General features: G+C 40.2%; 1 protein-coding gene across 19 annotated transcripts in view; it reads right to left on the bottom strand.

Moving 5' to 3' along the window:
- The window catches only part of ADAM22 (ADAM metallopeptidase domain 22), a 246,631-nt gene that overhangs the window by 172,208 nt on the left and 52,800 nt on the right, over positions 1-21,623 (bottom strand). The window contains exon 1 of one of the 19 annotated variants that reach the window (XM_049714752.1): positions 8,655-8,747. The exons of the other annotated variants lie outside the window; for them this stretch is intronic. The gene's annotated coding sequence lies outside the window, so the exon portion shown is untranslated. Of the gene's footprint in view, positions 1-8,654; positions 8,748-21,623 lie in introns of those variants that run through there. 19 annotated transcript variants of the gene reach the window in all.

The following is a 21,623-nucleotide window of genomic DNA, read 5'->3' as shown; positions in this document are numbered from 1 at the left end:
TAGTGAATTTTGTGCCTAAATTTATCTTCAAAGTGGGGATAAGTTACAGTTCTACATGAGGAATGGCACACTCCATGCAGTGGGCTTCATCAGTTGTACGACTTCCATGCCCACCCCCACACCAAGCCTTAGCCTGAGCTACTGCAGTGACAATTATGGTTTTGTCTGACCAAAATGGTACCCTGCTTCTATAGGGGACCTGCTCCTCCCTCCCAACTATCACTTGTCAATCACAATGCCCCACCCCTTGCTGCCTGCAATCATTTTTTAGAAAAATATCATTTTCAGGAGTGAAGAATAAAACTAACATAGAGGGGCTTCCCTGGTGGCGCAGTGGTTGAGAGTCCGCCTGCCGATGCAGGGGACACGGGTTCGTGCCCCGGTCCGGGAAGATCCCACGTGCCGTGGAGCGGCTGGGCCTGTAAGCCATGGCCGCTGGGCCTGCGCGTCCGGAGCCTGTGCTCCGCAACGGGAGAGGCCACAACAGTGAGAGGCCCACGTACCGTAAAAAAAAAAAAAAAACTAACATAGAGAAACAGATTGGAAAAGAAAAGAAAAACAGAATGAATAGATGTGAAGCTATTCAAATCACTATATCCAGATGACCCTTAAGCTAGCTCCAACCTGTGTACCTTTCAGTGTTCTGTTATCTTGCACAGTAAGTTCTTTCCACCAAAGCCATGACTAGTTAAATTTGGGTGTCTGTCACATGCAACCAAAAGAGGCTTGAGCCAAATTCATAAACATACAATTCAGACAAGAGATCTCTGATCATTTCACATGAGATATATTTGAAAGTAGGTCAGTTTCTGGCACCCTCGAGCCAGAGTGTCCCACTGGCTGTCCTTTCATGGTTACCCTAAACGATTTGTTCAAAGTGAAGTACAGCCAGAGGCAGGTTTATCCTGAATCTAAGAACCCCTTCCAAGCACAGTTTTCTTCCAAGTCCTACAGAAGACCTCAGCAATACGTTCACATGGTCTTATATTTTTTTTGTATTTGCAAAAGATATTTAACCACAATGGGCTGGAATAGCTGTGGGCATTTCTGGCATCCAGATAAAGGGAAAGTAGAATTGGGAAAACACTTATGTCGTTCCCATCACTTTCGTGTAGGGTTAAGTTATTGCTAGTCTTAGTGGTATAGAGACGGCATCCAGGTACACTCCCACAGCCTTATGCCGACTCAGTCATCAATATGACAAGAAGGTGCAGGGCCAAAGTCATATCACTGAAAGGATGTGCCCTGTGACAGCTGACACTGAAGGATACCAGTGGTGGAGATGGAAGGTTTGAAATAAAAGCTAATCTGTGGGAAATTTTTCCAGTCACCGAGGTCTAAAATTACAGGCAGAGGATTCCATTATCACTGATGCCTAGTCAAAATTCAAAGTGCTCTCCTGTCAGAAATATATTCAATACAAATGCACTATTCTTTTTTCTTTTTTAACGGGAAATGGCATATTTTATAAAGTTTGAATACATCATTTTAACTGCAATTTGAAAGCTATTTCAATAAAACTAGAGAAAATTATGATGCTTGATTTGGGTATATATACAAAGGGTACCTTCTTTTGTCGTTTTTAAATTTATTAAACAACTAAAAGAAAATTTAGATTAAAAAAATTAATGGGGCTTTCCTGGTGGCGCAGTGGTTGAGAGTCCGCCTGCCGATGCAGGGGACACGGGTTCGTGCCCCAGTCCAGGAAGATCCCACATGCCGTGGAGCAGCTAGGCCCGTGAGCCATGGCCGCTGAACCTGCGCCTCCGGAGCCTGTGCTCTGCAACAGGAGAGGCCACAACAGTGAGAGGCCTGCGTACCGCAAAAAAAAATTAATGGAATCTGAAACAAAAGCGACCAAGAACAGCCATGTAACCAATTGAAATTATCTTGACACTGATAAGGAAATGTTATAAATTTTTCGTATTGTAACAAAGGCAGCAATCCATCAAAAAGAAATAAAAATAATGAATAAGTCCTTGAGTTGTTTAAAAATTATAATTATGAAGAGGAGTTAATCATATGATCATACTAGAAAAAGATTTAAATATCTTACTAATTTGATACGAAATACTGACATGAGTGAAGATAATGCAAAACTCATAGTATGTCACTAAAAAAAGACACTGATGACAAACCATTTAATTAGGGTCATTAATTCAGAGTATTTAAGATAAGTCATGGTCCCCCCAGAACTTGAAATGCCATAAAATCTTGCTGCTTATTATGACAGAGGTTTTCCCAAATTTGGTCCAAAGTCCCCTAAATTTACAAGACATTATTAATGACAAGACGGAAAGCTGAAAGAAAATATTCTAAATTACCAATAATTGAAAGTCAATTTCAATCAACCTTGCTACTGGAAAGAATGAATTATCTCTAGATTCTCTCTATAGAAAATTATATTTCAAAATGATTATCATATGAAGAGAGATAATTAGAAAGTATGCAGCCACTGTACATAGAATTAAAATAAAGTAGTAAAGTGGTGTGTCAGGCAATTAATTTTTTAATGTTATTTTTCCATATTTTGTGATGTTTCCTATATTTGTTGGCCTTTAAAAATATTAATTTCTTTTCTCATTCTATATAAATGTTCATATCCATACCTAACTTTGTATTTATCATTTTGTATCTTTTTTCTTTAAAAGAGTCATCAAAATTATGTAACTTTCAGGCCTTAGGAAACCTGCAGCCAACCATGGATCCAGACCTGTATCATATTAATAAAATTCCAAGTTAAGCCTACATGAGTCAAGGTTAATGTGGCAGATTTAATATCTCTCTCTGCCTGATCCCTTCACCCACCTAATCTGGCATCTGTGTTTAATTAGGCAGTGCCTCTGGCTCCCATGATCTCATATCCATCCAGTCCAAGAATCAAGATCTGAGCCTGTTAATATTCTGATACAAACCTCCAAAAGCAAGTTAGGTCTGGAAAGAGTACTTTTCTAGTGCCTTAAAAGTCAAATTGTTCAAAGGCAATAGATCCCATGGTGATGGCAACAGCATTGGGCCCACAGGCTCCAAAATCTCCCTCCTCAGTAGGAAACTTCTGCTTATTTAGACAGTTTCTACACCTCCTGCAATGCCCAGAAGCTTCCCTGCTTCCCCAGGCCCCGACATGCAGAAGGTGGCAGCCTTGTATTCCTATACATTAAGGAGCTGCGCCCTTCCTGTATCTCCTTCCTCCAAGCCCCGTTTCCTTGTCACACTGTCACCAATAACTTCCTCATTAACACCAAGTCATCAGTTTAATCTGAGCCTACCATTCACAATCCCCAAAGCCTTGAATTATACACTATTGGTTAATGACTTTCAATTGAAGATGGGAATGATCCACCCAAATGTAGACTTGGCCTTCCCTCCAGAGTGGCCTTCTCTTCTGCTCTGGCATTTCCCCAGAACACGCTGATTCATTTTCCTTCATTCAGAACAAAATGCAATACCAACCGGACAACCAGGCACTCTCCTATCCTTATAATATACAAATGCATTGGGAAGCGAGTGGGTAATTATTGCTTTATAGTAATAGAGCATAAAATTCCCACATTCAGTACTAAATTAACCAAAAGTCAATCTATGCTGATGCTTACGACGGCTCTAGAAAGCAAGACACCCCCCCACCATAGAGAAAAAAAATATTTTACTAAAAATTCAACTTATGTTTGCAAAAGCATTGAAACTGTTAATCTAAGAAGCAGAATATATATTGCTTAAGAGCATAAACTCTGGCACTAAATTGTCTTGTTTTGAATCTCAGCTCTACCACCAACTTCATGGGTGGCCTTATAAAATTTACTTAATCTCTCTGTGCCTCGGTTTATTATTGTAAATTTTGAACACATTTATATACATGAAATGCTTAGAACAGTGCCTGGCACACAGTAAGTGGTAAGTGCTTTCATCATTTAGAAAATTAGAACTTTGTGGGACCTCCTTATTTTACAGCTTAGTGTTCTATTATTTTAAATGACATTTTACATGGTCACCATCCTCTCTTCAGTGCCTCCGGCCTCAAAATTCATAATTTGATCCTAGATATCTTGGGCCTTTATTTCCCTAACTGTGGTCCAGAATATGTTAATAGGTGTTTTCACCACCTCTGCCTGCCCCTCCCAAAGTAACACATGACCAAGAAAGTTTGAGAAATGCTAAATTAAGCAAGTTTCTTTACCTCAGGGCTTCTCCTGCCTCACCCAGCTCATTGACTTTATATGTCCTAGGAAGAAAAATCAGCTTCCCAGGCCCTCAAATCTCCAAGAAAGCCCCAGCTGCTGCAGTGCTGCTTAAATGGTGTAAGATTCATTTAGGTTTTCAAGTCTTTCTTATATTTTCTTCCCAGACCCTCCTAACTATTGTGTCTCAGGCCTTGTGTCTGCCTGTCTACCAGATAGATGTAAGCAACCAAAAACAATCCTGTACATTGCTGAGTGCTCATTTGAGACTCTCAGGTAGATCAAGGTCATTCCCCAGGCACCACACGCTCATCTGTATACAAATCCAAGAGGCAGATACAGTGCAGAGAATTTCCCAAATTTCTCTGACCATTGAAACTTTTCTTTAGGAACACTGAAAATCATCTCCAGAAATATCAGTTGCCCTTAAACAGTGATAAGATTTTTTTCAAAGTTTCTGAAAATACTTGTCTTTTGACTCAAAGAGTCTCCTTTTCTTAAAGAACAAGATTTCCCTACTTTGAACAAGATTTCTCTACCTTGAACAAGATTCCTCTGCTTTTGGACACGATAATCTGTCTTCTATTTGTTTCCCAAATTTAAAATAGTCAAATATTTTACAATATCTTATTTAATTCTGGCCTACAACTCTGTCTTGGAAAAATTCAAAGAATGATTTTCAGGATACATCTAATTTGAAGGAAAATCCAAATGAATGAAGTTCATTCTAATCCTTTGGAAGCTGCATAGAATATTTGAGCTACAGCGGTAGCACCACAGATCCACTTGATTCCCAGGTAAAGCCACATGTCTAACCTTGAGCAGCTGTAAATGTAATAATTCATAGTTGTAATAACTGAGCAAGTTATTTAACTTCCCTAAGCTTGAGTTTCCCCATCTGTAAAAGAAAATGATCATGAGGTTTAAATGAGATGGTGTATATACATAAGTTTCTGGAACAAAGAAGGCCACTTTATTTATTTTTTAAATATTTGTTTGTTTGTTTATTTGGCTGCACCAGGTCTTAGTTGCGGCATGCGGGATCTTTTAGTTGTGGCATGTGAACTCTTAGTTGCGGCATGTGGGATCTAGTTCCCTGACCAGGGATCAAACCCCGGCCCCCCGCATTGGGAACGTGGAGCCTTAGCCACTGACCACCAGGGAAATCCACAAAGAAGACCACTTTAAATGGTCAGTTTCTTTCTTGAGTTATAGTTGTTTAATTTTCTGCCTCCCTACTGCTCCTTTAAATTTGTTTCTTCCAGATCTCCTAAGACTCCTTGTTTTCCACAGGGACAGCAACAGCATGCCTCCTGCAGCTGTTTGCCTTTCCCAAAGAAAATTTTATTCGTTTTCATAATTTCCTGCTACAACTCTTTTTCATTCTGACCCCACTTAGTCACTGAAAATCAGAATCAATTTTGCAATCCGTGTAGCTACTTTGCTGGCAATAACGTGTGCTTTTCTCACAAAGAATTACTAGTTCTAACTAAAGCTTCCAACACTTCACAAATTACATCCTCCTCTTATTTCAGCCAAGGGTGAAGTTTTCCTAATCCTACTCCTTTGGACTGAGCTCAACCTCCCTAAAAATGAATTGTTTCTTGGGTTAGGATCAAGAAGGAAGTGGAAATGGTCTCAAAAAATGGTCATCTACTAGGGTGGAGGTCAGTTTCTCTAGGTATGATGATTCACCTCTTCCAAGCTGCCTAAAGGAGAGGGTCCTGCCTCACCCAGCTCATTGACTTTATCTGTCCTCAATCATGTCTGGTCTTTTTCCTCTCTGGTTTATCAAATAAAATTTCCCTTCGAAATTGTGTCCTTTCTTGGCTTTCATAAATGCACATGAACTATTTAGCTTTTCTTTTAAGCCATTAAATATTCTCTTCACAGAGAAGAAAACAACAGTATCTTGTTCAGCAGAAAGTTGTTCTTGTGACAGAATTCCCTGACATTGGTAAAGTCCTTCGGGGAATCACACCTACCCCCACATTCAGTTCCTGTGGTTTGGGAAGGATCCCCAGCTCCAGGGGTAGGTCCAGACTAACCTCAGGCAATGGCTACATCCTATTTCCTGGTTTTGGTACCTGGTTTAGGGATGGGCATGTGAGTCAATCAAAGCCGCTGGAAGACAATGAGACTCACTGGGACAGAGGCAGGCAGTCCTCCCTACTGGACTAAACTTGAGGCACATCAGGGCTTGTGGCCAGAGGTATACATTGAGTTGGAAACTGAAGACGGAGAGGAGCAGAGCTCCTCTGTGGAGAGTGGAGAGTGACAGGGTCCCAAGACTTGAAAACCAGGCCTGCCCCTGGATTCAGTTGCATAAGCCAATAAATCTCATTTTCCTTTACAGATGAGTTAAAGTTTTGTCACTTGCAAATGAAAGGTTCCCAACTGATACACATCACATTTGACTACACAGCAAAGTTTACAAACATTTGCCTTTCACAACAACTCTGCCAGGTCAAGTACAGTAAGAACACTTACCATTTTAAAGCCAAGGAACCTGATCTCCACAGAGATGATACAGCATGGCCACGGTTGCATCACTAGTAAGTTACAGAGCTACAACTCAAACCTGGGTCTTCTGAGTCCCTGCTCTGTCATAATTTTTCTTATAGAAACTTCCAGTGTGCTTGCTCTCACCTGTCTCACCCTGCTTGCTCTCTCTCCAAGTGCTAGATCCTGTAATACTAACATGTTGGTAATTAAGAGAATCACAGACATTGTTAGGCACCATGGGAAACAAAGGGGAAATGATCACTGTTTTCTATACTATAAGCTGGACCTTGAAAATACAAAGTTATTAAGTGAAAGTACATGGTGTGCCACACATCAATTCCAGCGTTAAAGCTCAAAATGATATCTCCTCAGGATTTGGAGTGAGCAGCAGACTCCCCAGGTATAAACACAAGACTATAAAACCAGGAAAACAGAGAGCCTCGGTCCTCTCTCTAAAGAGACAATGATATAATAGATCTCTAAAGAAGATGGAATTATTTATTCCTAAATATCTTAATCTTTGAGTTTCTGCTGTCTGTCATGCCATCTTGGCCCAAAGCTTATATATTATTTTTCTGCATATGTTTCTATACCTTGTCACTGAAAGATAAGCAGGTACCAGAGTAAAAATTGCCTTCCTTGGATGATATCGCATAAAATATAACCAATCTCAATTTGTCTGAGCCCAAAAAAGATAGAAGCAATTCCAAAATAATATAATCTTAGTGCTTGACCTGCATTTTGTCTATAAAGCTAAAGCAAATTATAAACAACAAACAAAAGAAATGGAGAGCAACCTTCCTTAAGACCAGGATAAAAACAAAACCTAGTTGTCTCTTGTTAACTATTCCATTTCTTACCTTCCCAACATATCACAGTTAATTAAAATTGTATTTATTCTTACTGAAAGAAATACGAATTTTCCTAACCTTTAGTCTAAATGGACAAATATTCAAATAATCATATTCAGTATAGGCACCTATCACAAAGCTTCATTTGTAAAGTTATTTTTGTTAAGGAATCCATGTTATGTAAAATGAAATTTATTTTTTGAATCATAAAGTTGTTCCCTAACAGCCAAGATTTAAAATATTTTATCATAATAAATCATGCTAAGTTAGAATATTTTCTTTGTGGATATGAAAACAAAATAACAGGAACACAATGAAGACACCAGAAAAATCTTTAGTCTTCATTTCACATTTATTTTTCAAAACAGCGCACAATCCTGAATATGCATGCCTATTCCAGCTTTTTTAATCCTGTGACAATTATAAAATGAAAAACAATAAGATTATTTTAGTAACAATTCGGAAGAAATTCCTATTCAGATACTTATTACAGCTGTGTTTCTCGTATCTTAGCTAAAATACTTTTCTTGAAAACTACACTGTGATTTGCTGTTCTAACTGATGCATATTTTTATCTCTCTGTACAGTTGCTTTCCGTCAACACTTTACTATATAGAGAAAACAGAGACCAAAACAGCAAGGAGGAAATGAAACAGAAATCAGCAGGGGAGCTGTTTACTTTTCAAAAGAGAATACTTTACATCAAAGGAATAACAAACTAGATATCCAAGGAACAATAAGGGATTACTTAACAACAATGAATGTACAGAAATGTTCCAGTACTGGAACATTTAATAATGTTTCCAGCGTTTAATAATGGCTGCTAAATTGGTAAACTGTCTCATTTTAAGAGATGGCAATTTACAGCAAATCATTTTTAACAGAGAATTCATCCAGGAATAAAATATTCAATTGCAACTCTAATTTCAAGGTTTAACTGATAAAAAAAAATCCTAACAAAAAGGAAATTTGTAATCCCACATAACTGATAATCCTAAATACAAATTAATTCTGGTAACAAACCAAGCATCATTAAATTGCCCCTGTAAGAAGTTTTAAAACGTTTTAAATATTTCAAAAAGCACTTGTAAATCAATAGTTATATATTAAAAACAATTACCTTAACAGGGTGAAGCAGGAGGCTAGAGTTTAAATCCCAGATCAGCTTCCAAATAGGAGCTTCTTTGACGAATGGAGACTTTGAAGTCAGAACTAAGTTCAAATTCCAGTTCCACACCTACCAGCCATGTGACCCTGAGCAAGTTACTCACTTTCCCTGATTCTTAACTCCAGCACGTGTAAAATGAAAAACTAACAACACACACAGGTAGTAAACATTAAATCTCTCTCTCTCACACACACACACACACACACACAAAGACTTTGTGTGAATGTACATAAAACCAATAGCATAGTGTTTATTACATGTTATTTTCTTCCAAACTTTCCCTTCTTATCTACAATACTGATGTCCCCTTCTGAATCTTCAAAATAATGAGTCTGTCTGAAAGTCCCTTCTAGTTCTCTAAGTATGAATCTGGAGAACACATTAATATCTGTTTTCTCAAGAAGTTAGTGTTACACAGGTACCATTTCACAGTAGTTTAAAATATAAATATAAATGCTTTAAAAAATATCTTTTACCTGTAACTTTTTACAACACAATCCCTTCAACAACCCTTGAGGCCAGACGTGTTTTGGAGTTTAGAAATGTTTTAATTTTAGAAAGGTAACAATGTGCATATATCCTATATTACATAATGCTCCCAGCAAGATGAAAGGATCAAAGACAACACCCTTTATCTAACATATTGATACAGGCATACCTCATTTTATTGTGCTTCCCAGATACTGTATTTTACAAATTGAATGCTTGTGGCAACCCTGTGTCAAGCAAGTCTATTGGTACCATTTTTCCAGCAGCATTATTTTTAAATTAAGATATATACATTGTTTTTTATACATAATGCTATTACACACTTAACAGACTACAGTATAGTTAAATATAACTTTTACAGGCACTGGGAAACCAAACAATTTGTATGACTTGCTTTATTTTGATATTCGCTCTACTGCAGTGGTCCAGAGCAAAACCCACAATATCTCTGAGGTATGCTTGGGATTCCTGTACCAAATGAGAGTCACACAAAGTGGGCTAAAGACTATTAAATAGTTTTCTGCATTGAGATAGGCACAGTTTTCAAGACGTCCCCCTAGGATTCCCATTCTCTGATTAGGCAGTCGAATACAGTCATCCCTTGGTATCCACGGGGGATTGGTTTCAGAAGCCCCCACGAGTACTAAGACCTACAGATGCTCAGGTCCCTTACATAAAAGTCATAGTACAATGAATACAGCTGGCCGTCCATATTCACAGGTTTCACATCCTCAGGTTCGACCAACTGTGGATGGAAATTTCAATTCGTGGTGGTTGGTTCCGCAGACGGGAAACCATAAATATAAAGGGCAGACTGCATATTTATTGGAAAAGAATCCGCCTTAAGTGGACCCGCCCAGTTCAATCCCTTGTTGTTCAAGGGTCAATGCTACTAATCTAGGTACTACATGAAGAGACTTTGCAGATGGAATTAAAGTTACTTATCAGCTGACCTTAAAATACGGAGATACCCTAGATTGTCCTAGATTATCCAGGTGGCTCAATGTAATCACAAGAGCCCTTAAATAAAAGAAGAAGAGGAAGGCTGAGAAGTCAGTCGAAGGGGGATGGTGGAAGAGAATGGCAAAGCAAGGCTGAAGCAGAAAGGGAGGACAGAGAGAGAGACTGGACCGGCCATTGTTGCCTTGGAAGGTGTAGGAAGGGGGGCACTGCCCAAGGAATGTGGACAGCCCCTAGAAGAAGAGTCCATGGCCAAAAGCCAGCAAGGAAGTGGGGACCTCAATCCTATAATCTCAAGGAACTGAATTTTGCCAACAATCTAAAAATGCCTGAAGTAGATTCTTCCCCAAAGCCTCCAGGAAGGAGCAGAGCCTGGATGACACCTTGACAGAGGCCTGTGAGACTCTAAGCAGGGGATCCAGCTGAGCCGGACTTCTGACTTTTGGAAACTGTGAGATAATCAATTTTGTTTTTTTTTTTTTTTTTTTTTTTTTCCCCGTACGTGGGCCTCTCACTGTTGTGGCCTCTCCCGTTGTGGAGCACAGGCTCCGGACGCGCAGGCTCAGCGGCCATGGCTCACGGGCCTAGCCGCTCCGCGGCATGTGGGATCTTCCGCACCGGGGCACGAACCCGCATCCCCTGCATCGGCAGGCGGACTCTCAACCACTGCGCCACCAGGGAAGCCCAATTTTGTTGTTTTAAGCTGCTAAATGTAGGGTAATTTGTCATGGCAGCAATACAAAACTAATATGTGTGTGTTCGAGTGAGATTTTTAAGTCCAAATGAGTTGCTGGAAATGTGCAAAACCTTTCCGTTTTCAGAGCTTCTGGGGTTTCAGAATTGCACAGAAGGGATTCAGAACTATTGACTTCTGTGATTTAAATATGTTCAGTGAGCTTACCAAGTTAATAAATACTAACTAGGCTTTGAAACTTTCAATAAAACCTTGTTCTATATGCATTTAAAAAAGAAAAACACTCCAATGATAATCTCAATACCTAAGTCCCTTTTAGTTGTAAAGCTTTCAATGTTAGCCAGTCCCTTCAAGACAGCTGGCCTCAGAGTAGCTCTTTAAAGGACAGTGCCTCTGTTAGCTAATAATAGCCAATACTTACTGAACACCTCGACAGCCAGGCACTGTTCTGGATTCTTCATATACATTCGCCCATTGAACCTGTCGAGTACCCCATGAGAAAAGTACTGCTACCTTTCCTATGTTACAGGTGGAGAAGTCCAGGTACCGAGCAGCTAACTGACTTGCCCGAGGTCACACAGCTAGGAAGCAGAACAGTTTCTAGACCCACGCAGTCCAGCTGCAAAGGCTTTGCTGCTAACCACCTGGCTACATTGCCTCTCTGTTGGCACAGGCACCATTTAATCACACACCTACAGCTGGCACAGTAAGTACAAAGTACCTGCTCCCCTGGCATCTACAGGCTAAATCTTTCTCTACACAAACTTTCGCACTGACCCCTCAAGTCCTAATAATATTTCCTCTAGGAAGCGCAGTACACTAACCAACCAACCAGCATAATCTGCTGCCTTTCCTCCTATCACAGTGTGAAATTCTGCAAAGCCATGCCTACAACTGGATCGAAAATCCCAGATTACCTTGTGTCACGGCTGTGTCCTTATTAATAATAGGGACGTGCAAAATAAACTCATGGTGCCTGGCTGAGTTCACCATGGGAATCAATTCACAATCTTCCAGCTCAAGGATACAACACCTCAGGTCAAAGCAAGCTATACAAGGCCCAGCAGGAAGTCTTCTTCCACCTAATTTGGAATAACCAAGCATATTTTTTTAAAAAATCAATCAACACGGGCTTCCCTGGTGGCACAGTGGTTGAGAGTCCGCCTGCCGATGCAGGGGACACGGGTTCGTGCCCCGGTCCGGGAAGATCCCACATGGCGTGGAGCGGCTAGGCCCGTGAGCCATGGTCGCTGAGCCTGCGCGTCCGGAGCCTGTGCCCCGCAACGGGAGAGGCCACTACAGTGAGAGGCCCGCGTACCGCCAAAGAAATAAAAATAAAAATCAATCAACAGCAACAGCAAGAAATCTTCATAGGTTTCAACAGGATTTATCCACAAGACGCTATGTTTATTATGATATGAGTGAGAACAGTTAAATTATTGAACCTTGAACAATAACAACAGAAAGTTCCTATTGAAATATACATAAGGAGATGGGTGGCACACAGATACAGGGTTGGGGTCTGGACTATATCAAGATCATGAGAAATAAAACTGATAGCAGGAGGTGAGTGTCAGAGGGAAAATAGACTAGATCAGTGGTTCTCAAATCTGAACACACATCAAAATCACTCAGAGGGCTTTTGTTAAAACACTGTTTCCTGAGTCCTACTCCACCAGAAGTTCTGATTCAGTAAGTCTGTGTGAGGATCTTGAATGCTCCTCTCTAACAAGTTCCCAGATGATGTGGATGCTGCTATGCTGTTGGTCCAGGGACGAAACTGGGAAACCACTAGCTGGTCTAGAATAGGACCCAGGCATTGGTAGTTTTTACAATTCCCCAAGTAACTGTAATATGAAGCCAGAGTTGAGATCACTGGGCTAGGAAAACTGTTAATGAGGAAGACATTAATGTAGAAATTTTGCATGAATTTGCATGACTGGGAAAGATGAAAAAGGTAAGATGTCCCTGAGGGTGGGCTTGCAGGCTAGTTCATGGCCTGTGAGAAGAGTCCTTTTGGAATCAAAAGGAGTGCCCTTCTGGACATTGCCCAGTAGCAATCAGCAGTGTACTTCAGGGAAAACCCTAAGCATCTCCATCCAGGCACTGGAATTTCCAAGATCAATTTTGCAGAGGGAGGAGTAAATCCACATCTGCTATTTCTCTAAAATCCTCTGGTATTCATATCCATGGCCATGTGTTACTAGTTAAATAAAAGACCTTTAAAAAACCACTACCAGAGGGCTGTTTCAAAGCCATTTCACCACTTTGACTTTGAAGAATATTTATTCGCATGATAAACTTTAATTAGGAAGTTTATGTGATTATGCACTTTAAATGCAAGGTACATAGCAAAGTGAGAAATGGGATTTTCTGTGACCTCTATTAAGCTTTGTTGTCTGTTACAATCTGAGCCACAAGCTTTAGAAGAGGAATTGGGGTGGGACCAGAGTGAGAAAAAAATATTTTTAAAAAAGAGATATGGATTACATCCGCATCAAAATTAGATCCAGAGAGGCAGAAAGTACTGGGGGAAAGAATTACACAAGCGACAGCAGGGTACCTGATCTCTGCAATGAAGTTTGGCTGAAGAATGACAATCAATCATTTTCATTGTGGAATTGACTTGAATTAATACAAAACTACTCAAAATATATATATATATATTTTGTGGTATGTGGGCCTCTCACTGTTGTGGCCTCTCCCGTTGCGGAGCACAGGCTCCGGACACGCAGGCTCAGCGGCCATGGCTCACGGGCCTAGCCACTCCGCGGCATGTGGGATCTTCCCGGACCGGGGCACGAACCCGTGTCCCCTGCATCGGCAGGTGGACTCTCAACCACTGCATCACCAGGGAAGCCCTCAAAATAATTTTTGTAAAAAGAGGAGAGGGTTTTTTTTAAGTATGTTATTTATATCAGAAAACTTAGAAGCTTTCATTATTAAGATGGTTTGATTTTGTTTTTTCTCTAAATGATTATTGCTTAAGTGTTCAGAATCTCTCAGAATCTCTCAGAATCTCTCAGATTCTCTCAGAATCTCTCTAGTGTAAATCTGGGTTCATGGGCTCAAATCATCCTTTGAATAGGGCAACTTCTATGCATACCATGCTTTTTGTGCAGTGAAAATTAAGAGACATCAAAGTGCTTAAAATCCTTCTGTGTAGTCCTAGGTGGCCTGAAATACCACATTTTAGAGTCAATCCTTGGAGTCACTCCAAAGAGGCTGAAAAGTCACATACATGGGCTAAGAAGGGGACTCGAACCAGGCAACAACACATCATCATGGAATAATTTATCAGAGAACAGGTTCTTAACAGGACCAAGGTAGCTGGGTGATACCCAGCAGGGGACAAGACAGAGTGTACTTGATGGGTGAGGTAATGGAAAGGGTAAAGCAAGGGCTGGAAAGGCCTAAGGCATACTGACTTTCCTACAGAGGGAAGTGATGGGCTCTGGTGGGGTTCAGAGTCAGGCAGCCGCAAGGCTGAATTTCACAGCATTCGTAGAGCTTTCCTGAGGAAACCTGACATTTGATACATCTAATCTGATCACTCACCTACTTACAGCAGAAGTTACTAAAATGAAAAAAAGTTAAAGCAATTTATTACAGGGTTTCAGTGGATATGAATAAGAAGAAGATGTACATGGGATTACAAAAGCCAAAGAATAAAATTCAGTAGGAATTCCCAGGTTTTATTGTCACATGACTCGTTATTTTTGGTTAAGGCAGTCCCTCTCGGATCAAGGATAAAGGGATGTGCATTTGGCAGATCAGAGAGTTCTCATGTCAGCAAGTCTGTGGAATGAACTCAGCCTCAGTATTGCAATAGCACTCCAATCTATTCTTTGAAGGTCACCTTTACCCAATGTTCTCTTTGGCAGACTCTGTTGGCTACCGCTCAATATCCACTCCATATGCCACTAGCTAAGAGAAGAACCCTGAATGGGTCAGAGATCCTCCCTTCTCCCATATGACAGGAGAAAGATGAACTCACCCATCTCCAGGGTAACCCTGATTATTATCAACTCATCACAGAGACAACTTTCCTTTTGCCAAGGAGTGGTTTAACAGCGGTTTGACTCAATTCTGGCCAACAAGACTTTGGAAGTTTCAGTAAAAAAGCTTTTCCTGGATCCCCAGAGTGAGACAGAGGGGAGGAGGTCTTTTTGTCTCCTCTGGCCATGAGAGTGGCAAAGCAGCAGAGCTGGAGCCACGCCTGGGGCTGCCCAACCTCTGGACTAACAGTTGTGTGAGATAAGAATCTCCTATTATGTAAGATTCTTTGAGTCAGACTTTTCCATCATTTTTAACCCAAAAAATCCCAACTAATTCATTATCAAAATGTGCTATAGGTAAACAATTTCATAATATGAATAAAATCACCGCCTACAGTAAACCTAAAAAGTTATACTGCCTATGGGATTCAGGAATTATTTTTGAGAATCAAAGCCACTAATAAAAGAAGCTTCTTAATATGTAGCTCAAAGCACACCAGGTTTTTGTTTTCACGATTAATCAGATTTCCATACTACTATCAAAGTTATCTTTCTGAATTTACAACTTAATCGCTTAAAAACTTTGACAGTCCTCCATTGCCAACCAGATAAAGTCCAGATAGTATGGCAATCAAGAACTCACTTAGACATACCTGTCAGGCCCCCAACCTAATACAATAGCTTAATCTCCTAGTTCCCCAGCTGCCTGAACTTTATACAACTCTGCCCCAAGGCACTTTCACATGACCACATCATTGTTCTCTTTTCTCTGCTTTAGATAAACCATGTCCTAGTAAAGTCTTACACCGCTTAATATTCAGAATAAAATATCAATTTTTCTGTGAAGTTTTATCAAAAGCCCTTTAATGGGCAAGATCATTCATTCCCTCCCTGGATTGATACCACTAGAATCAGCTTTGATCATCTTGCACTATAGATCACTGGATAGGTATTCGTTTCCTCCACACAGTCAAGAGTAACCTGAACACCAAGATCATTTCTCTGATCTGAGTTGAATCTGATTAGGGTTTACAGATTTCTAATCAAATCTCTTTTGGTTAGAAGAGAAAAAGACATGAAGAATTTCACTGGTAGGTAGGGAAACAAATGTAGCTCTTTTTTAATTGATTGTTTCAACCTTAAGGATATTAAGAACTTATTCCCTTAGAATTCTAATGTTGTTTTAAAATCCTGATTATCACCTCAAACCCTACTTATGGCTAACTATTATAATATTGTTAAAGCAGATATATCTGAGATCCTGTATTTCACCTAATTTAATTATTATGTGTAAGGCAATCCTCCCGAAAGACAAGTAACTGGAATGCTTTTGTTACTGATTCATGTGTTGGTTCAATATTTGATTAAAAATAAGAATAAGTGATAGCTGTCAGTCCTTGGCTTTTTTATGTAATAAGGTGATGATGATATACAATTGAATTAGCAAAATGAAGATAAGGATCAGTCTATTAACAAATAGAAATCAGTTCTAAATTAAAAAGTGAACCTGGTTGTCCCAGAAGGCAAGAAGTCTTTCTTTCTTTTTTGCGGTACGCGGGCCCCTCACTGCTGTGGCCTCTCCCGTTGCGGAGCACAGGCTCCAGATGCGCAGGCTCAGCGGCCATGGCTCACGGGCCCAGCCGCTCCGTGGCATGTGGGATCTTCCCGGACCGGGACACGAACCCGTGTCCCCTGCATCGGCAGGCGGACCCTCAACCACTGCGCCACCAGGGAAGCCCCAAGAAGTCTTTCTTGTTGGCCCAGAAGGCAAAGAAGCACTTAAACATTAATCGGTTCATGTCAAAAGGACATAGGAACCAAAATGAAAGCGTTCCCACTAGCCAACTTTGGGATAATTTGAGCATCACAAAGACTAATGACTGTGATCGAATGTAAACATTTCATAAATAAAAATGCACAAGTCTACCACCCTATGTTCAAATTTTTTAAAAGAGAGATGTACCTTTGTGTTTAGGGATCCATATATAAGGGGTAAAACTATATAATGGTATAAATATGGACTTTATAAAAGGTTGTACCCAGTCTGTACTGGTCCTCTGGACACACAATAGATATTACCCTCTGCCTGAGAATAGTTAAGGTTAACACTCACGGGACAAGAGTATACAGTACAACCTGACACATCAGATCTCACTGGCTGAGAACGTATGCCAACAGGTATTTTCACAGGGTGTGATAACAGATTCTTACATGTCTTTTGTATGTGTGAGAAAATATTTCAGAGACAAAGAGCAACAAGCAGGCTCTATGCAGATGGTGTCACCTGGGTAAGCATGTACCTTACACCTCACTCTACATACTCTTTACTATAAAACAAATATCGCTATTACAGAACAGGTGTCCCGTTACTCAAACTGCAAAGATTTTGTTCACCCAATATTTTAACAATCGTATCATAAACTTAAATTATATTAAATAAATCTAGGGAATCCTATTTGCTGTACCTGCTGTCACAGTTCCCTGTGGTTGGGCTATACCACTATCACTGCTAGATAATTTAACAGAGTTCAGTAATTTGGCACCTGGGAGAAAAACAGCAGTGAGCTGATAATTTAATCTCCAACATGTCTCCTAATCACTATAAAAGCACAAAAGAGTTTCTATGCAATTATGCAAAAACATTACACGTTTCACTGTTGTACATTAAGACTATTTACTATATCTAGCAAATTACATTTTCAGCTCATCTAATAAATCTGTAATACAAAAATATACATTAATCATTTTAACTATAAAAATAGTATTTACATGGTATTTTCCTTGAAGAACTAACACCATAAATAGTCTTGGTTATATTGAATAATTCTGTAATTATTTTATTTACAATTTAAATAATGTGCTTACAAGTATGCTGAAATCTCCAGATTCCCCTATTAAAAGAGCAGATAATGCTAAAAACATCTCAAGATCATATTTTAAAGACAATGTGTTTGCACTAAGGCTGTACTTTAAAAAGCCAGCCAGAAAGCAGAAAGCTTAAATAGACCAGTTTAATAAGAAGATGCACAGGGAGCTGACTCCACTACTCAGCTCCGATCTCTCCTTATAAAAGGGCTGACCTGAGCCTTGCAGTAGCTTCCTCCTCACCCATGAGCTTGGCCTTCTAAACCCTATAAAAGGCTCCAGCCCCTAGGGTCCGATTGCCTCTAGGATTCCTTCCAGATGCCCCTTCCAAAACAACTTCATGTCTTAGCTTTAGGATTGGCTCTCTGCCTTGGGTCACTTTCTGGCTCTTTGTCAGACATACCCAATGGCCCTTCCAGTGACTTCCAACCCAGTTCCCCCTTACTCTGGGCTTCGCAGCTGTCCCACTAACAACCGAGGCTACCCTGGGCTAAGCTCAGGAGACTTTCTGCCTGTGAGAGGAAGTTGTAAAGTCTAGTTTTAGGATTCCTAGATTAAAACTACCACTTTTCAACTCAGAATAAACAAGAGGAAATGAAATATGCTTTAGCTAAGGCATAAGAGTTGTGAGGTCTACTTAAAGTTCCTTAGGGTATTCTACCAATAGTGGAATCCTACCCTTCAAAAAGTGTCAAAAGTTCAAGATATATTTCAAAGGTAGAGCTTTATTATGAACCAAAGAGCTTAAGATCATAATCACGAGAAGTATGAAACTCTTTCCAGATTCACCACGGACATGGAATGGAAAACCTGAAAGCTTAGCAACTGTTTATACTTGACACCACCCCGCCCATGAAATAGAGCTTACAGAGAAACAGCTGTTAACTGCACCATTAAAAACTCAAAAGTCCACTCTGGAAAACAGTTTAGCATTTCTCAAAACAATTCAACAGAAGCCTACCACAGGACTCAAAAATTCCACTTCTAGGTATCTACCTAAGAGAAATGAAAACTTACATCCACACAGAGACTTACATGTGAATGTTCACAGCAGCATCATTCATAATAGCCCCAAACTAGAAACAACAATGGACAGATATAATGTGGTATATCTATACAATGAAGTAACACTCAACAATAAAAAGAATGAAGTACTGACACATCTACATCAGAGATGAACTTCAAAAACATGCCAAATAAAAGAAAAAAGACACATGTTGTATGATTCCCTTTATATGAAATGTACAGAAAAGGCAAATTTATAAAAAAGTAAATTAGTGATTGCCTGGGGCTAGAGATAGGAATGGGGATTAAGTTTAAATGGAAATGAGGGATATTTTTGGAGAGATGAAAAGTGTTTTAAAACTGATGTTATGGTAGGGCTTCCCTGGTGGCACGCACAGTGGTTAAGAATCCACCTGCCAATGCCGAGGACACGGGTTAGAGCCGTGGTCTGGGAAGATCCCACATGCCACGGAGCAACTAAGCCCATGCACCACAACTACTGAACCTACGCTCTAGAGCCCGCGAGCCACAACTACTGAAGCCCGCTCACCTATAGCCGATGCTCCACGACAAGAGAAGCCACCGCAACGAGAAGCCCGGGCACCACAATAAAGAATAGCTCGCGCTCGCTGCAACTAGAGAAAGCCCACACACAGCAACAAAGACCCAATGCAGCCATAAAAAAATAAATTAAATTAAAATTTAAATAAATAGATAAATAAATAAAACTGATGTTATGGTAATGGTTGCACCACTCAGTAAAGTAACTTTTAAAAAATCATTAAATTGTATAACGTGGAATGGATGAATTTTATGACAAGTAAAAATACCTCAACAAAAATTTTTTAAGCTTTTTTTTTTAAAAAAAAAATTTATTTATTTTTGGCTGTGTTGGGTCTTCGTTGCTGTGCACGGGCTTTCTCTAGTTGTGGCGAGCGCAAGCTACTCTTCATTGTGGTGCGCAGCCTTCTCATTGTGGTGGCTTCCCTTGCAGAGCACGGGCTGTAGGCGTGTGGGCTTCAGTAGCTGTGACACGAGGGCTTCAGTGGTTGTGGCTCATGGGCTCTAGAGTGCAGGCTCAGTAGTTGCGGCGCACGGGCTTAGCTGCTCCGCGGCATGTGGGATCTTCCCAGACCGGGGCTCGAACCCGTGTCCCCTACATTGGCAGGCAGATTCTTAACCACTGAGCCACCAGCAAAGTCCCTCAATAAAAAATTTTAATGAAAAGTCTTTAATTTTATGCAATAAATGTTTCTAAAAGTTTGTGCATATCGGGTTATATTTGATAAGATAAGCACAAATAAAAGTAGCATTGGGAAAGAAGATATAATAATAGATACAGAAGAAATTTTAGAAATTATTTTCTAGAAAGCATGTGTGGGGAATTCCCTGGCTTCCCAGTGGCTACTCCACACTTCCACTGCCAGGGGCCCAGGTTCAATCCCTGGTTGGGGAACTAAGATCCCGTAAGCCGTGCTCAATGATGTGGAAAATTCTTTGGGAAAATGCAATTTCCCAAAGTTGGCTTAACAAGAAGTAGATGAATACATCAATACCCATCAAAAAATAGCTTATCAATGTCTTATCTATTAAAAGTGTTACAGGACCAGTCAGGATAAAGATAAGGACTTTTAAACATTAAAATATATATGTATGAGTCCTATACACACAAGATAATGTTTCAGGGAATTTTTTGTAAGTGAAAAATACCATTTTTTACGGCTTTTTAACTCTGATACCAAAAAAGAAAAAAAAAAGACTAATGCCAATCTCATTTATGATTGCTGATGCAAAAATTCTAAATAATGTAACAGCAAAATTATTTTAGTAGCTAGTAATGGGGTACCTAAAGAGACTGGATCTTGTAATTTTAAGCTATAAAACTCCTTAAAGTCAGTTGCAGCATTCTAAAGTGAAAACTAGAATTTGTGATTGGGCAACCTTCCCTTTTTGGAGGGGCAGGTCCCCCTAGAAAACCCTCAGAGTTGTCTGAACTGTGGGGAAAGCTTGAACCAGTAGAGAAAACCAATTACACTCACCTCAAGGTGTTAATTGCAGAGTTAAGCCACTACAGGTCTGTTGCTTGTCAGACTGCTCCACTCCCAAAAACTGTCTGTCCTTGTCTAAGCACTGGAGCAGAGGAAATTAGGGGCCCGAGTTAAAGTAGGAAGGCTGTGCAATCCTGATCTTTTCTTCACTTAATGCAGGAGGAACAACTGTGACAAGGAAATGTATTCAGTGCTCTGAGCTATAGGCACCCCACATGGGATATTGTTTAAAGTTAAATAAGCCATCCTTTGGGAAAGGTATTGTCAAGCCATGGGAGTCAAGTCAGATCATAACCCTGAAAGCAGGGGTTCAGTTTCACCTTCTGAGAGTGGATGTCCCCATTGCTTTTCACCTTGAAAGAAAATGTAAGGTACCTTGGACCGGGAAAAGTAAGGACTTTCCCTTTTCTCTGCCTGGCTCTGAGCAGAGGATATGTCTGTGTGCTCCCAGTGGTATCAATGACCTCTTCAAGAAGGCTTGTGGATGGGTTTGGACTTGTGGGTTCTTAGCGGGACCACTCCTGGCAGATATAAGCAGCCATCACTGGTGGAGGACAGCTGTGCCCAGCAGCGCAGCTGTCATGAGGGTCAATGCCGGGGATCTACCGGAGGCAAGAATACAGTGGCAAGATAAAAGACTAGAGAACAAACCTCACAAACAGTTGAGGGAAAAAAACACTTGGAGATGGAGGTAATTTACAGAAGTAAGGCCAGCTGGGACTTGTGCCATAGTAATTTAGATAAAAACAGGAGGTGTGATTCCATTTGATAATCACAAGGAGAGAGGCCAAGAACAACGAGTTATCTAACGTAACAATATAGAGTTTATCCCCTATAGTCAAGAATAATTTCTAATAACAGG

The sequence above is a fragment of the Orcinus orca genome, chromosome 9 (genome assembly GCF_937001465.1).
Source record: "Orcinus orca chromosome 9, mOrcOrc1.1, whole genome shotgun sequence".
NCBI lineage: Eukaryota > Metazoa > Chordata > Mammalia > Artiodactyla > Delphinidae > Orcinus > Orcinus orca.
The sequence above is the reverse complement of the archived record's forward strand: the minus strand, read 5'-3'. Positions and strand labels throughout refer to the sequence as shown.